General features: G+C 49.6%; 1 protein-coding gene across 14 annotated transcripts in view; it reads right to left on the bottom strand.

Moving 5' to 3' along the window:
• The window catches only part of LDLRAD4 (low density lipoprotein receptor class A domain containing 4), a 430,085-nt gene extending 417,169 nt beyond the window's left edge, over nucleotides 1-12,916 (bottom strand). For 4 of the 14 annotated variants that reach the window (XM_046670889.1, XM_046670902.1, XM_046670903.1 and 1 more), the window contains exon 1: nucleotides 10,669-11,525. The gene's annotated coding sequence lies outside the window, so the exon portion shown is untranslated. The other 10 variants (XM_046670898.1, XM_046670904.1, XM_046670900.1 and 7 more) reach the window with 9 other exon arrangements.
• Between the last annotated feature and the right edge of the window lie 398 nt (nucleotides 12,917-13,314).

The following is a 13,314-nucleotide window of genomic DNA, read 5'->3' as shown; positions in this document are numbered from 1 at the left end:
GCAGGAAAAGAACCAGTGTTTACTTATCCCTGCAGCCCCCTCAACATAACAATTGAACCTCACCCATGTGGCAACTGTGTGGGCCGTCTTCCATCAGTGTGGGGACAGAGCCAGTACTTGGACATCATAGTGCTCCATGAGTATGGAGCAGAGGCAGAGGGAAGGGAGGGAACGAGGAGGCCATCAGAGCTCACTGCCCTTTAGGTCCAGTGGCCTCACTCTCTCCAAGTCCAAAGCCTTTCCTGACTAGATGGCTTTCCTGACTAGATGGCTTTCCTGACTTCGTGACTTGAACAGTGTTTCCCAACTCTTAACCCGAGACTTGATTATAAACTGCCTACTCTTATTTGCTGGCTGCTTCCTGTAGACATAGTCTATCTTCTTGAGTCTCCAAGTCCCCAGAGGGCAGGAGCTGGATCTCCACCACACCAGGCTGGCAGGCACTTCATAAACACTTATTTGATGTAATGACAGCTGCCATTTACTGAACACTCACAATGGTAGCTGGACCCCTCCCAGCTGTTGGCTGCATACATATTATCTTACTTAATCATCTTCAAAACCTAAGAGGTGGGGAAATAGTGTTTTTAGAGAAGTGCAAACTGACCTTCCCAAGATCACACAGCCTCCCAGGGACGTGGCCGGACAGAAGCCCAGAGAGACAGCTAGGAGTAGCAGATGAAGGCAGCCCCCTTACGGCAAAATCTTCCCCAAAACCAGGAGATGACACATCTGCTCAAATCTTTCCACACACACTACGGACAGCAAGTTGTTGTAGGCAGCTGCCACTCAGGCCCACGTTTTAGCCTTGACGTTGCTTCCTCGGGTGGGTCACGTGGGGACAGCCTGCTTCATGGCAGATGCCAGAATAGTAGCCATTCCCTTAGGTATGTAAATGTACCCTGATTTTAAAAAGCCAACATATAAACCACGTTATAACAGTAAAAGGCAGAGCATTCACACTACAAAGTAATGCACTAAGAATTCCATTAAATAGCAAATGTTCAACTCCATTTAATGTTCAACTTTATCAGAAAACAAATACTATGATTTTTCTGGACTAAACTGACTACATGATGCTAGTTATGACTGAATATATACATTATTTGCTTATTATTTTTACATTACTCTTCAGATGAAAAAATATTTAAATCACAGGCTCTAAGTTAGAAGTAAAAGGTTTTGAATCTCACAGTGAAACACCAAGAGGACGAAAGCTAAGTTCTGTAGGGGTGCAATATTTATCCTAATAACTGAAGTGGCAGGAAAACAAGTGTTCAACCAAGACATCCCACTGTAAACATCACCCCTACCCTTGAGATTATGCATGCATTATGTCCAAAAAGGCCCTCTGTCCCCACTAGAAAAACATTCTGGCATTTTATCATTCTGCTGAAGGAGCAAGCCAAATCCAGCCAGGTCAAATTAAACAAAAGTCTGTCAGCCCTGTGTACATCAGCCAACAGCAAATGGGGAAAGTACACAGGATGTATTTTTCAGTCACCCAAAGCGCCCTGAGCAAACGTTCCAGCTACCTACTCAATAACACTGCTAGTACGCAACGCCCCTGGGGACGTCCCATCCAACCCCAGCAAGGGACCCCGATAGGGCTGCTCCCTTGAAGACACTGCCCGACCCCTGCTGGCCAGACCACTGGGGTGGCCACTGACCAGCCCTCCCATTCACTGGTGATCCTCTGCACACTCCACCTCCAAGGTCATGGCTCTGTCAGCGCCACCAGCCATGGCAAGGGTGGGTTTGCACCTGGAGTACAGCATGTGGTCAGCTGGCTGGCCAGTAGGGAAGAGATACAGGACAAGCGACGAGTGTCCATGTGGAGCTCCCATCTGTGCCTGGAGTGTGGGGGCCCAAGCACCTGAGCCCGTGGGCCCTGAGCAGTGTTCACCAGACCACGCCACAGGTGGCGCACACCCCCAGCATGCACACCTGGTGAACAAACAGATATGTAAAGGTGTGTGTCAACAGAACAAGCAAATTAGGACTAGCCTTAAAGATGCAGGTGTGATATCTTGCTCCCTCCAACCAGCACTGTAGATGGGCTCCCCTCCCGCTAGTCCCAACCTTTCAACTGAAAAGGTTGCCTTTGAAGAAAACAAAACCCACTTGCCTTTAGTTAATCACAACCTACTAAAACGATTTTTCCTTTCTCTCAAGGTTCAAGAGCAACCATCTTAGGAGGCTAGACACTGTTAATAGTTACATCCAACTCCGAAAGGGCTCAGGCCTTGGCTGGAAGCAGAAAACTCTGCCAAATTTGTAGAGGGGAGGAAGTGAAGCACCCTCAGCAGAGGATACCAACATTCAGTGTTGAGCATCAACCAGCAAGTGAAACAATACGGCACTGAATTTTATGTCTGCATCCTTGGACGCAAGGCTAGGGAAGAGTTTAATCTCAAAAAGCGGTCATTCAAATGGAGAGAAGTGACTGAACAAGATGTCACAGAGCTCTTTAAGCAGCTGGTTGCTGAAGCCACTCCCTTCTCTTGGCCCTCATTCCTCCATCGTGCGTCCAGGTTACCCCTGTGGAGAGAGGGTTAGAATCGTGGGGAAAGACTAGGTACGGTCCTCGGCCACAAAATCCAGTAATTTTATTTAAAAATATATTATCACACTGTTTCATGCCCTTAACCTACCTGAGAGGAATATTTTAAACAGCATAAAGGTTTTATTCCCACAGTGAGCTCATCCACTAACATCACTGCATTTGCCCATAACAAAACTCTAGCAAACAGCAAAACTCTTTTTCACTTATAATCCAGATGACATAAACCTAGATTTTTATAACAAAAGGACAGGAAGGAAAACATCATACCATTTTACTGACAAATTTGCGAAGATTTCTTTCATAACAATATTCAGCATTGGCAAGGGTGTGGTCACCCTCATATCTGTGGGAATGTAAAGTGCCCCATCCTCTCTGAAAAGCCATCTGGCAATACTTTTTGAGGACTCTCTAAAAGTTCTTATGCCCACCAACTGCCCGCTTAGGAATCTATCCAAAGGATGTAATCAACATATTCAATGCACTGTCATTTATAATAGAGAAAACCAGCAATAGCCTCAATGTCCCTAAGCAGGTTAAAAATAACAATATAACCATAGAGTAGAATATTACAGTCATCAGCAGTGGTATTTCTGGAGAACATTTAAATTACATGAAAAAATGTTCAAGATGGAATGCTAAGTTTAAAAAAAGTATGTAAGTTCTATACATGATTTTATAATTAATCAGTAAATAAGCCTGGAAAGACTTTCCTAAACTGTTAACAGAGGTCATCTCTAAAAGTAGTGGAACCACAGGTAATTTCAATCATTTTTATTTTCTTCTTTGTTTCATATTTTCCTAATTATCTTCAATAAGTATATAATCATGAAAAAAAATATTTCAGAGACTAGATCTGTGACCCTAGTTTCAGCCAGGCCTGAAAGACTCTATGGAATAAAAAGTCAGGTTCAAACACAGTGGGCAGAGCGCTGGACCAACAGCAGTGCACCGGGCGCCCCACATCTGTCCCTGACTGGCTGTGCTCACATCTGCCTCACAGGTGGTGACATGAATGGCCACTTTGCAACAGGCCTCATCCTGGTCGCTGATGGCTACCATGCAGTCTGGGACACACCACATGAAGATGTATATGCTCAGTGCTGTGGAGACAGACAGGACAGAGCACAGACCACAACAGGACCTTCTAGAGGCCTGCATTGCCTCAACCACAAAGAGGAGCACACTTGTCCAACCCCATTCCAGGCCACTGTGAGGATCAAAGGCAATAAAGGCCCAGAAATGCCCTACAACGTGTGGGCATCATAATAGTTACTTATACAGGAGACGGCACCATTCCAGTCACCTGGCTGAGCTCAGGGGCTATGATGGGTTCCTACCCCTGTCCTGCTGCCAAGGGAAGGTTTCCAAGAGCTGAAGAGCTGTCCTGCCAGGCACAAGTAAGTGTGCATCTCCTGGGAACTCGCTCTAGGTCCCACAATCTCGAACACTTAGGTTTGTCCAAGACAGACAATATTTCACAAGAAGTACATGTTGATATGTATGGTTGACTAATCTATGCCCCCACGGAGCGGAATGGAGAATCTTAAAAATATGATTGCATTTTCATTTTTTTTCCCAACTGTGATGTAGCATTCCACGTACTGGGCCAAGCTGGATTCTTCTGAGTGAACAGACAACCGAGGAGGGCCTCATCTGACCTTATCCCAGACCCACAGAAGACGGAGGGCTCGTCGTCCTCAGGCCTCCATTCATCCCAAGAAAACGGGTTCTGATGCTCCAAAAACCTACACCCAGAGAAGACTACCAGAAGTGGTCTTTACAGGACGGTGCTGAACACATCCAGGCAGCAATAAGACTCCTGCTGATTTTTACTTTGCCTCTCTTTCCAGGAACTCAAGGTTCAATGTAGACAAAGCAAAGCTGCCAATGGCCCAATTCTCAAAACCAAGGCTCTTACCACAGGCAAGAGAGGCAAAGACAGCAGAGGTTAGAAATAAGAACGGGAACAGAGGTAAGAGGGTTATAAATCAGAGCCACAGACAAAGGCAGGAAGGAAGAAGGAAGGAGCTTGCTGGCAGGATAGAGTCACTAGGGCCTATATGGGGACAAGCAGAGAAATGGCACCATCCCCCTCTACCCAGGTGGTGAGTGGTCCCTGATGAAGAACTTCTGACCTGGGCTCTGTCTCGTGCAGCTCCAGAGTCAAAGCCCAGACCCCAAGGGAGAGACTGCCTGGGCTGCGTCCAGCTCCACCCATTGTTTACAAGTGGTGTGACTTTGGGCCATTTCAGGCCTTCTTGTTGCCTGCCTGCAAACCTAGGGGTGGTAGCAGTACTATAGCATAGGGCTGCTGTGAGGATTAAATTAGTTAATATACACTCAGCACTAAGAACAGCCTGGCACATAGTCAGTGCTATGCAAGTGTTTGGAATGGCTGCTGCTAGTCTCTGGCCAAGTGCCCGGGTGGAGGTGGGGCGGCCAGAGGTCCAGGAGCCCTTCCAAAAGCAGCCTGGCCTCCTGCTCTCCGGCTCTTGCCTTCAGAAGCAGTGCGATTTTTTTATGGAAATTCCCTCCCCAACTCTGTGTAGAAGTTGCAGGCCCCTGGGGCCACAGACATAAAAACAATGCCTGGCTGTGCCTCCACCAGCCGTCACAGCCCAGCCCATTTCTGGATAATGGTGGCCATGCACAGGAACCAACAAGGCACCACAGGAAGCCTGCCATTCTGCAGCCCCTAGAGGCAGGGAGTCCGAGCACAGAGGGTCCTTGCCACACCTCACTGGACGGATGGCTAGCCAGGGGTGGAGGGGATGAATCCCTTTTGCAAACTAGATGGAACGGCGTTACTTTGAAAAGAAATTCTAGGTCCAGCTAGGGACCATGTGGATGAGGACACACAGATGTCACTCATACCCACCCAATTCCTGACCTTAACATCACTTGAGCAGTCCAGGCTCTGAATCCTGTCTGCAAAGAGAAAAGCAAGTCATTTGGCAGGGGCCCAACTTAGGAGGTGGCTTTGTAATATGAGCAGTGTGTCCGCTAACAACTAGAGCAAGACCATTAAGTTCATTACACCTGTCACTCTGCCAGCTGACTATCCAAATTGCCAGAGATGAAAGTACATTATGCCCAAGGAGTGCCACCCAGCCCCCTCCCAGGGCAGCACACACACTTATCTCAGACAATTTGTTCTCAGTGTCTGCACCTGCAGAAGGAACGCAACCATAAACAGCTTGAAACTTGGCTTTGAGAAATCTTAGGGCCTGAGCAGCTAAGAACAAAGTTTAGTTTCATCTGAAGCAGGTCCCTGGGAGGAAGACTAGCTGCCATGCCCCCTGGTACGGAGGAGGGAAGAATGGGGGGAGGGGGGGTAAGAAGAGGAAGGTGAGGGGCAGGGCAAGGGGGCAGAGCCGCCCAGCAAAACCAAGGACACAGGGCTGCTACGCGGATTCTGCTGCCCTGCAGCACTGCCAAAAATAAACACAAGAGACACACCCTTTTCATTTCTGAACCAAGTCACAGAATTCTAGGCAGTAGGCAGACGCCTTCCACGCAGCTGCACATCCAACAGGCTCCCTGGGTGCACAGCGCCCAGCGGGCCGGCTGCAGAGTGCGTTTGCAGTGCAAGCGTGTTGCAGACAGCAGTAATTTATTTATCCCTGTCATGTAACATTAGCAATCTGTCTGGAGCTTGGCAAGCACCAACTTGCACTGTCATATAAACTGTCTGACAAACTTAAAGTTTCATAAATGCTTCTCTTTTCCAGCAGACAATAAAGCATCATAAAAAAAAGCTGTCATCTCCTTTTCTGTTCCTTTTCTCTCTTCCTCTTCCAAAAGAAAAGAAAAGAAAGAAAAGGAACAAAAAGGAAGAAAATCAACAACAAAAGAATCCATGCAAACAGAAATGATCCCTCAGCAGGATTCTTAACCTTGAAAGTCTCAACATTTTTCCAATGCCAAGTAAATGAGTAAATAAATGGATGGGGGAGGAGGATGGAATGGTGGGGGTCAGTCGTGAGGGGGGTACGGAGCAAAATCTGCAAAACAAAAGTACAGTCATTAAAAATTAATAAAGGGTGTGGACATCAGCTCCCCACCCCCTTCTGCTCATGGGGATTTGAGCCAGACATTCTGCATCCTCATTAAGTGGTGTCTGGCAGGCTGCCGGAGTTTTAGTGGGTTCTGGGAATGCCAATATATTAACCAGAGGACTTTTTGCATACCCTTTAGAGTTTTTATTCTAGAAAAGTCAACCATTTGGCACAGCGCAGCCTTATTTTTGTCCGGGAAAGCTCTCAGCTGCCAATCAAGGGAGAAATTATAGCTATGTTCTTCGTAATTTCCAAGACCTATCTGGAAAACAAGTTTGGTGGAAAGAAAAGTCCTCACAAAAACAGCTTAAAAGGCCAAAAGTACCATTTTTAGTGGGAATTCAAAGAAAAGCAATCCATACTTAAATCACAAGGATATGAGACAACACAAACATTATTTTCAAGTCTTCCTATGATAGAGAAAAAAGCAATATTAATTGGAAATATGAACCAAACGTTCCTGTAACAATTAATAATACAGGTGCTCGCCTGTTTCTTCCGTTGCCTAACAATGAAGCAAATAACACCACAAAAAAAATATCTCCCTAAAAAGTGGTAGGTCAGGTGGCCTACATTTTCAAATGATAGGCAGAAGCTTTACATTCCTATTTTAAAACTTAAGATTCACCTCCCATGCACACCTATAATATAGGTCAAGGTGTAATTCTAGACTAACAAATCCCATGTAAGCAGAAAGTCACTTTGACATCAGAAAATCATGGCTTCCAGGAGTTTTCTGAGACCCAAAAAAGGAAGAATTGAAAGGAGGAAGGGAAGAGGGGAGGAAGGGAGGAAGGAGCAATTTGGGACTACATAGCAATTTTGCCACTGTTGACATTTAATAGGCATGTGTTAAAGTATGTTAAACACTTCTAAAAATTTTCCAGGTTGACATAGGCTGGTCTTTTATAGCCATCGCTCCTAGAGTTCGCTTTATTCTCTATTAACTCTTGCCCAAAGGACAGACACAGCACAGAGACTCCATAAGCCTAGATTCAGAAGAAAGATGAGAAGAAACATGGCAAGGGATACCAGAAAGATCTGACCAGTCACAGCTGCAAGTGTTCCTGCCCCAAGCCCTGAGAGTGCTTGGGGTTTACACGATGACACAGAGCAATCACCTCCTGCCCAGACAGTCTCTACTTGACCGCAGGCCAGAAATACCCTGAGAGCAAAAGTCACTCTCGCCTCTCCGGGTTCCCTGTCAGGCTGGGAGGTGCCCCTCCAGCAGCCCAGATAAAAAACAGACAGTGTCCCATGAACTGCAAGGCTGCTCTGCCAGGCTGCTAAGTCAACCAAGACAGCAGCACAGTCCCAAATTGTAAACACCTCTGCAGACAGACGGGTCCTTGCTCTCAGCACGCCAGGCAGGAAAACTATTCTTAGAACACTGTCAGCAGTTAGGGGAAAATAAATATTTGTCTATGTATGTATATACTCCGGTTGGAGAGAGGGGTGGACTTTGAATCTCAAATGATGTGCCAACAAATTGGCACAAAATCCCTTAATAAGCAGCTGGCACTGGCTGGGTTCCTCTACAGGATTATTGTCATGCAAACGGAGCCCCAAAGAGGATTCAAGAGACATCCCTAAAATCCTGCTGGGGAAAGACTTCTCCATGGTAAATACAAACCTACATGAACTAGAACCATGGCCAACAACAGCACATTCTTCCAAGGGTAACAGCAGAATGTTAAGAAATTAGAGAAGTCTCTTAAAACAAGGGAGGAAGGTAGCTATAACTCCATTACAGCAAATCCCTTACTGGCATTTACAGTCTCAGCCCTAATTCCTAACAGTGTGTTCAATGTCAATAGCAAAGTGAAGCTCTTAAAAGAATTAAGCTTTCAGAGATCATGAGGAATTTACCCCCACTGTTATGCAAGGGCCATCAAATGGCATTGAAGGGTTGATAGCAAACCCAAATTATAATTCAACAAATGTACAAGGGTAGTATTCAGATCTACTCATTTGTCTTTGTAATGACTCAAATTTGACATTATGATCCTTTACTGAACATAAAGAATATGTTCCAAGAGAACTGTGCAGAGTACAAAGGCAGATGTAGAGATGACAGTAAACCCAATATTAAGAAGACAATATTAAGAAGACTAGAGAAGACAACACATTCATATGCAAAATGCAGAACATGACTTGATGCAATGGCAGTTTCTCAGTGCAGACTCTACAGAACCTTTGCTGTAATCCAATACTCAGTCCTGAAGCTCCAGGGGAGATACAAAAGGGAGAATACCTTTCTTGGCTAGCAAAACAAGGGGAAAGAGCCATTTTAAAGGGACGTTTCCTAGCCCTAGCCCTGAGGGAAGGCACCAACCTCCATGCCAGCCACAGGACCTATATATTTTTAAGAGCCAAGACTGCTCACCATCTCTACCCACCTCTACTGCAAGAAACTTAGTAACAGTAGCCCTCAGAATCAACCTTTTGTACAGCTTATCTCGTTTCACATCCCACAATGCCTAACACTTAGTAGGTCATCAACAAATATTTATGACAATCGTAATTAACATTTAGAAAGCGGCACTGAAACATAAGTGAGGGATGAGAAGTTGCCAAAATAATTAGAAGAGAAAAAGAGAAGGGAATAGATGGGACACAGAGGAAGAGAAAAGAAGCAAATCAAAATTACCCAATTCTAGCTAATTAAAAGACTCTTCGGGGAAAACAAAAATTAAGCTAGTTTATGTGGCCATTGCCACTCAGCAATCATTCCAATGCCTGGGTAGGAGCGAGGAAGCCCTGCTTGCTTTAAAGAGTTTCTCCCTGTCCTGACCCGCAGCGCGGTGACCCGCCAGCTAACCCGAGAACCAGGGCACTAGCAGATGCGCCTTCCCCAGGTGCCACCCACCTACCACGCATCCATGTCGTCCTTCTGAAAACCTCTGCCTCAATGGGAAGCCTCCTTCTTTTCCAATTAAAAACAAAAAAGTTTAAAAACAAGCAAATGCTTTCTCCGCCACCACAGCGAATTAACCTGAACCCACGGTCTTCCAGCAGCTTACTTACAGGGCGCGCCCCCAACCCCAAGCCGGGCGGCGCGCCGGGCACGGGTCCCGGAGAAGCTTCCTCCCCGCCGTGCAGGGCAGACCCCACAACAAAGGCAAGTGCCGGGCCCAGGCTGGGTGCTCGTCGCTTCCTGTTTATTCCTCCGTGAGGGTCAAAGAGAAATTCAACACACGCCTGCTTCCTCCGGGGCTCGGAGACCCAGCCTAAGAGTAACAGCAGCCGCCCGAGACAATCGACTTCCCAGCCAACGCCGGGAGCTCCAGGCGGCCCCGAGACCGACGTCAACGCGCGTGGGGGGACCCGGGCAGACGCCGGGTGAGGCGGGTCCGAGGGGCCGGGGCGGGGGAGGCAGGATGCGGGGTGCCGGGGCGCAGAGCCGCGGGGCTGCGGGGTGCCCGGCTGCAGGACGCAGCGCACAGGGTACGGCCCGCTCCCGCCCCCTTTTCTTCCCGCAAACTCCCCGGCAAGGTCCTGCACGATCTTCCCGCCTCCCGCTGACCTCTAGTCCCCCCGCCTGCAGTGGTTCATCGAGAGGCCCAAGGGAACTGAGACTGCAGTTTGGGCAGCCACCCCCACGGTCACCCCGGCCTCCCCGTGGTGCAGGATCAAGTCCTGCAACCGCGGGACAGCCAGCGCTGAGGCACCGGGAAATAGAAAACGGGGTAGGGGTCGGCAGCGTTCCTCCAGCAGAGCATACCCGCAAGGGCGGCGGGGCCGCGGTTCGGGGGGTGCGGGGACGCCCTCCCCACACCCGCCTCCAGGCGAGCGCCTTGCCCACCGGCTACACCGCCTCACAGACCTCACGCACTCGTCTCCAGGGGACTCGCCGGGGTGGGGAGGGCGCACAGTGCCGGGCCGCTCCCTCCAGCCCCCTCCGACGGCGCAGGCTCGCGGACGTCCCGTTCCCGGAGCGTCCTGTCCCCGCGTCCCCCGCCACCCCCCTCCCCCGGCCCCAGCGCAGCGCTGAACTTGGGCCAGACGCCGCGACCACAGCAACCACCTCGGGTCCGCACTCACCTGCGGCTGCCCCTCCGGAGCGCAGGCGGGGACCGCCCGCAGTGCGGCTCGCCGGGCCACCTAGTCCTGCTGGCCGCGGGGGAGGGGCGCGGGGGTGCGGGCCGCCGCGGCTGGGGGCACGCAGCGGGCCGGCGGGGAGCGCGGCGCGGCGCGCCGGGTCTCTTTAAGAGCCGGGGATCTTCACCCGGGCCTCCCCCGCGCTCCCCGCCCCCCTTTCACTTTCCCAGGGACTCGCAGCCTGTCTGGCGGCGGCGGCAGCGGCGGCTCCTCCCCGGCTCGCAGGGGATCCCCGGCCGGCCGCGGAGGCGCGCGGGGCGGGCAGGGCCAGCCGCACTCGCCCGCCTGGCCCGTCGGGCCCTGCCCGCAGCCTCCGGGCGGGGGAAGTGGGTAGACGGTGCTGCGGCCGCCGAGGGAGGTGTCGTGCCTCCCGTCGCCGGAGGGGGGGAGTGTCCCGCCTCCCGCCGCCGCCGCCGTCTGTCTCCAGCCGTAACTGTGCTCGCCGAGGCTGTGTCTGTCTCCAGCAACTCCAGTCTCTCCTCCCTCCCCATCCCCCTCCGCGGCGGGGACCCGGCCTGAGGCCAGGCCGCGGGGGCGGGGGCCGCCCTGCTGGCTGAGGGGTGGGCCGGCGCTGACCCCGCGCGCACAGCCCGCACCGACCTCTGCAGGCTCCGGGCACGGAGCTGGGGGCGTGCAGGCGCCGAAGCCGGGGGACCCCAGGGCTCAGCGGGGCCGGCCGGCTGTGCACACGACAGAGGGCTCGGCCTCGCGGGGCGCGCGCCCACCGCCGGCCGGACAGGGAACTCCAAGTGCCGAGAGACGTCAGGCTGGGGCGCCCGGAGAAGCCGGCTGGTTCAGCGCACCACCTACCTCGCGGGCTACGTGCGCTCATCAGGCAGCAGGCCTTCGGATACCAGCCCCAGACACACAGTAGGGCTGCAGGACACTTAGTGGGACGGATGAATCCGCAGTGAGCCAGCCCCGCAGGGCTCCTCCTGACCCCACGTGGTCACCCCCTTAGGATGCCCGCCCTCTCTAAGGGAAATGGCTCCAGACTGGAAAGTCAGATGGATTCTTCCCGCCACGACCCTTTCTCCTTGAAGGACCTACATCCCTCCTCCTCTGAAGGCTGCTTCGGACTTGAACTCCACTTGAGTGCAGACAGTATGCATTTTGTCTTCCAGAAGAACTAGCATTGCCATCAGCCAATTTAGCTAAGTTTGATAGGGGTTTGGTTACTGCCATAACGTATGGGCATTTTAACCCAATTTTATTACAGTCACCCAAATTGGACAATTCCGCTCTGCCAAAATTATCCCCCCTGCGGTAATACCAAAATATACTAACCTGAGGTTTCAGGCAGGGCCTAACAGAGGTGCAGCCAAGTAAAGGGGTAACAATTTTCAACCTCTCCTCTCCAAAACTGACCGGTTCATACTTCCATAATACCAGAGACAATCTTTTGAAATCTATGATTAACTCATCAGTAACTGCTTTGTTAGTGAAATGTTGGCATAATTCCACTTCCTCTAAAGAGCCAACTATCATGGTAATTGCTATGTAGAATTTGATCGGTGCTCATATGTAATATAATAATAACTAACATTTATTGAGAGCAATATGCCAAGCCCTGTACTAAGTACTTTACATAGATTGTGTTATTTATTCCTCACAATAACTGTGGCAGCTGTTACTTCCTCATTTTACAGATGAGAAAGTTGAGGCCATGAAAGATTTAGTAACTCGACCCCAGACCACAAAGAGACGGGTTTTAAAATGCCTAACTGGCGACATATACAGCGGGGAGTTGAACCATACTGCCACCTACCTACAGTAGCTTTGACATCCAGTTCAGCTGAGCTCAGCCCAGCAAGAATTGACACCATCTGCTCTATGCCAAGCCCTGTGCAGGCGCCAGTCTGCAATGCCCAGGTCTCAGGCTAATGGGGGAGCATTTAGACTAGTGGGGCAACTTTGAATCTGGCTGCTAGGGTAAACTTTTTCAAATAATCAGTGAGCTGATAAGTGCTTAATACAGGTTATCTGAATCTGACAAGCATATACTTGTGAGTTTATATTTAATGTACATGAATGCATACCACACTAATAACAGCTCACATGCTATGGGGTTGGAGAATTGTGTTCTTACCCTCTTGGGGTAGAAAGAGAAATGGCTTTTTCCTTCTAAACCAGAAACTGCCCATGGACAGTGAAGAAGAAAATGTTTTTTCCAAGAACACGAAACAATTTGTTCTTCTATTTCAGTTGTGTGTGATTTCCTTGTGTATAATTTAACTGTTTTAAATTGAGAGCTGAATTTTAAAATCTTAACTTCAATTTTCCCATTTATGATGAATCTTAATTAATCTTGCATTGCCTTTTCTTATTGTCTTCCATAATTTATAACTAGAAACTGAGGATCCATATTTCCATTTCTAGGAAATAGCTATGGGAGGAAACTTTCCCTTCGTTCTCCACTCTGTCCTCCCTGTACTTGTTTTCCATTTCAGCTGTTCTCCTCCATACCCCTCCAAACACACACACACACACACACACACACTCGTTACAGCAATGGGAGAGTTGGAGGCACTTGGATATATGTTTGCTCTCTGTAAAATTCAACACAATCGTCTGTCAGCTTTACCCTGA

This window comes from Equus quagga, chromosome 9, assembly GCF_021613505.1.
Source record: "Equus quagga isolate Etosha38 chromosome 9, UCLA_HA_Equagga_1.0, whole genome shotgun sequence".
NCBI classification, from domain to species: Eukaryota; Metazoa; Chordata; class Mammalia; order Perissodactyla; family Equidae; genus Equus; species Equus quagga.
The sequence above is the reverse complement of the archived record's forward strand: the minus strand, read 5'-3'. Positions and strand labels throughout refer to the sequence as shown.